The sequence below is a fragment of the Phocoena sinus genome, chromosome 6 (genome assembly GCF_008692025.1).
Source record: "Phocoena sinus isolate mPhoSin1 chromosome 6, mPhoSin1.pri, whole genome shotgun sequence".
In the NCBI taxonomy this organism is placed as follows: Eukaryota; Metazoa; Chordata; class Mammalia; order Artiodactyla; family Phocoenidae; genus Phocoena; species Phocoena sinus.
In genome coordinates, this window is record NC_045768.1 from 52,430,227 (window position 1) to 52,434,827 (window position 4,601).

At 34.6% G+C, this 4,601-nt stretch overlaps 1 pseudogene; it reads right to left on the reverse strand.

Moving 5' to 3' along the window:
* Positions 1-2,653: 2,653 nt before the first annotated feature.
* LOC116754999 lies at positions 2,654-2,999 on the reverse strand (annotated as a pseudogene).
* Positions 3,000-4,601: the final 1,602 nt, after the last annotated feature.

Genomic DNA, 4,601 nt, shown 5'->3' on the forward strand with positions numbered 1-4,601 from the left:
GACGACGAAATAGGCATACCCTTCATTGTACCCAGTGGCTGCAAAATCCGTTTTTTCTAAACACACTTGAAAAATTCATCAAAGTTGAACATATGTTGTGTCATAAAATAAATGGGTCTCAACAAATTTTAAAGATTAAAATTATAGAAACTGTGTTATTTAAACCAGTGGAAAGAAATCATTAAGCAAAAGAAAAGTAGAAAATCCCCAAATGTATGAAAGTTAAGTAGTACACTTCTAAAGATCTATGGGGCAAAGGCGAAATCACAGTATAAATTTGAATGTAACCACAATGTTCACGGCAGCTCTATTTACAATTGCCAGGACATGGAAGCAACCTAAGTGTCCATTGACAGATGAATGGATAAAGAAGATGTGACACATAAATACAATGGAATATTACTCAGCCATAAAAAGAAACGAAATTGAGTTATTTGTAGTGAGGTGGATGGACCTAGAGTCTGTCATACAGAGTGCAGTAAGTCAGAAAGAGAAAAACAAATACTGTATGCTAACACATATATATGGAATCTAAAAAGAAAAAAAAAAGTCATGAAGAACCTAGGGGCAGGACGGGAATAAAGATGCAGACCTACTAGAGATGGACTTGAGGACACGGGGAGGGGGAAGGGTAAGATGGGACAAAGTGAGAGAGTGGCATGGACATATGTACACTACCAAATGTAAAATAGATAGCTAGTGGGAAGCAGCTGCATAGCATAGGGAGATCAGCTCGGTGCTTTGTGACCACCTAGAGGGGTGGGATAGGGAGGGTGGGAGAGAGGGAGACGCAAGAGGGAAGAGATATGGGGATATATGTATATGTATAGCTGATTCACTTTGTTATAAAGCAGAAACTAACACATCATGGTAAAGCAATTATACTCCAATAAAGATGTTAAAAAATGTATTTTCAACTGAATTAAAATGAAAATAGGACATTTTCATATGATGTATTGTGGAATACAGCTAAAGCTCTGCACAAAGAAGTTTATGGCCTTAGATGCATATATTATAAAAGAAAAATGTAAACGTAAATGATCTAAGCATCTATTAAAGTAAATGATTTAAGCATAAAAAGTTAGAGGAAAAAACAAGAAACCCAAAGATAAAAGAAAAAATAATAAAAATTGGAGCAGATATTAATGAAAACATTTCCTAATGTACAATAGAGAAGATTATTGAAGCCCAAAGCTGGTTTGAATAATTAGTAATAAACACATTGGCCAAATTGAGCAACAATAAGGTAGTTATGAAAATGAGACTTTACTGTGTATCCTACAGACATTAAATGACATAAAAATATTATGAACAATATTAGCACAATGCATTAGAAAACTTAGATGAAATGGACAATTTACTAGAAATGCGGAAGTACCAAATTTAGATGAAATGGAAAACCTACTAGAAAAACGCAACTTAACAAGACAAGAAGAAGACTGCTACAAGAATTAAAAAAAAAAAAAAATCAGTAATTTAAAACCTTCACTCAAAGAAAGCTCCAGGCTCAGGTGGCTTCTCTGAGTTTTACTAATTACTTGAGAAAGAAACAATACCAGTTTTACACAGTCTCTTCTAGTAGGTAGGAAAGCGAAAACTTCCCAACTCAGTTTTTAAAAAAATCCACAAAGCAAATATCAATTCACTTAAATTTAAAACCTATCTTGTAGCTTTAACCTTCTGAAAAAATTTTAAAATAAAGTCTGGGGTATTTAATTTTCCTTTTGGTTCTAGCACCTTTGATTTGCAAAACTAATTATTCTTCAAGTAAATTGATAGTAGACTAGGAACTCTTCATTGAACCAGTCATAAAATAATCTACTGATGTATAAGTTACTGCTTCCATTAAAGGTACAATTTTCCAATTTCAATAACTGAACAAGAGATAAATATTTCTTTAATAATGAATGCATCTTTATGTAGGAAGCCATTTATAACAACTAGTTCACTTGCTTTTTAGATAAGATACCTCATTGCTTAAAGAGACAAGATATTAACATTAGACACATTTCTCCATTAACCTATATAAAGTTGTGAGCTTCTCTGTTTTTGAGCAAAAGTAAAAACACTGATATATAAACTTAGTGACACATTCTGGAAGGTACTTAATTGAGCGCTATAACTTAGCAATTAATCTCCAAAATGAATACCCATTTAATTTACAGTGTTGGCAGTTTTTTTGTAGTATGAACTACAGCACTCCCTTGCCTTCACTCTAATAAAGGTCAGTGGTGAGACATTTTTATATAACAGATACTCCATTCCTATATTCTTTAGAAATTATCATTTTATCTACTGAACACGAGTAAAGGCATTTACCTGCATAACTAAATTCTGCATTAAAAACATAGCTTAAAAGAAGAAAGTTGATAGTTGAAGCATCAGTTAGTTCATTCTTTCTCTAAAACGTGGGATTGTTTAAAGAAGTTCATTAAGAACTTCAGAAATAACTTAAAGATGAGGAGATATATACAAGAAGGGGCTATCTTCTCCAAGAATAACCAGAGAAATCATAGAGTGTCATGAGCTTTGCAGCTAGTCTGTGAGGTTAAAGTTCAAGAAATATTGTCATCCATGGGGCTCCTTTGTTTCTATCTTGTTTACAGTCTCTTTCACAAAAATGGATTCAAAATAGAATGGAAAGTTTTCACTCTCAACAATTGTCTCTGAACACATGACCAAGTTCAGTAATAAACTTTCATCTCTTATCGCTGTTGCTCTCAAAGGCAAGTTCATATTTCCAACCAAGAGTAATTTTATAATTTTCACAATAGATATCCACTACAGCTTGTTCACCAGGGAGAGGGCCTGTCCTCTGCTGGGTCACAGCCCACATTCACCCAGAATTAAAGAGGTGGGCTTGATGTTGACTAACACGAAAGGACTTGGATATCAAGACAGCATGATGCTAAATGAGATTTGCAGTGGATATAGCAGTAAATTCAGTGACAGTTTGGCAGGTAACCTTGGAAAGTTACGGAGTTTGTCATTTTCATCATCTCTGCTGGAAGTTTTTTACTCAGAACTGCAACTCTGTTGGATTCTGTGAGGAAAGAAACCGTGGAATACTGAGGCAAAAGCTGTTATTTTGAAGGATGTATACAGATGAGCAGAGTAGAAGATGTCACAGTGCATGCTCAACTGTCTGTGGCCTGGCCAGCTCCCCTGCCCACAGTCCTAGCCCACAGCACCCATCTGGCCAGGTATGCACTGCCACCAGCTAGATCAACAGTCAGTCAGTTCACTGCATGTCTGGGTACTGCTTGCTCAGGCCATCAGGCAGCCGGTGGCTGACGGCTCCTACATGTGGCATGAAGCATTCTCCCTGTCATGGACCAAGCTCATTTGATAAGACCTGCTTAATCTTGATAACATCATCTGATGCGACCGTTATGGAAAAGTTAAATTACAGGCCAATCTCACTTATGAATATAGATTAAAAAATCCAAAATTAGTGTTAGAAAACTGAATCCAGCAATATATAAAAAGGATACTATATCAGGGCCAAGTTTTTTTTTTGGGGGGGGGGAGAGGTGGGTTTTTTTTGTTTTTTGGTGCCAGAAATGTAAGGCTGGTTCAGAATTCAAATATCAAACAATGTAATACACTGTATGAAAGAACAAAGGAGGAAAATCATAAGATTATCTCCATAGATGCAGAAAGCCCATTAAAATTAATATTTATGATAATAAACTCATGGAAAGCTGGCAATAGAATGAAACTTCCTTAATTTGATAGAGTACTCACAAGTAACCTCCAAGAAACATTACCCTCATGTTGAAATACTGAAAGCTACGTCTCCTTTTTGAAATAAGAAACAAGACAAATATATCCACTATCACCATTGTCTATTCAACATTTGCATTAAAGAGCCTAGGCAGCCAGCACAATAAAGAACAAAGAAAAGAATAATGTCTATAAAAGAAGAAATCAAACACTTGATACATCATAGAAAATCCAAATTACTTTATAGATAAATTATTTAGAATAGGCTAATTTAGCAAGCTTGCCAAATATATGGTCAATATACAAAATTATACATTGTATATATCAGCAATAATTTATTAGAAAATTATTCAATTTTCAAAAAATCAACTATATGGAACTATATCTAGCAAAAATTTGTGAGCTCTCCTCAGAAAATGAAAAATATTGAGAGAAATTAAAGAAAGCCCAAATAAATACCTATATCATATTTCTGGATTGGAAGACTCAACAGTTTAAAGATGTAATTCCTATCAGTATGCCAGGTTTCTGTGTGTATGTGTGTGTGTGTGTGTGTTTGTGTGTGTGTAGAAATTGACAAACTAATTGGAAAAAGTATATGGAAATGCAAAGGTCTAAGAATAGCCAAGACTTTCTTTAAGAATAAGGTTAGGAGATATCAAGGTTTGTTACAGTACATAGCTACAGAATTAAAGCAGTATGATATTGGTGTCACGATAGACATGTATCACGAACAGAATAGAACACCCAAAAAATACTCATGTGGTCATTTGATTTAGGGCAAAGGTGGCACTGAAGAGCAGGAGGGATAAGATAATCTTTTCATTAGCGCTTTTTTATTCTTTGATGCTTCTCTGGTTCCATATACAAAAGTT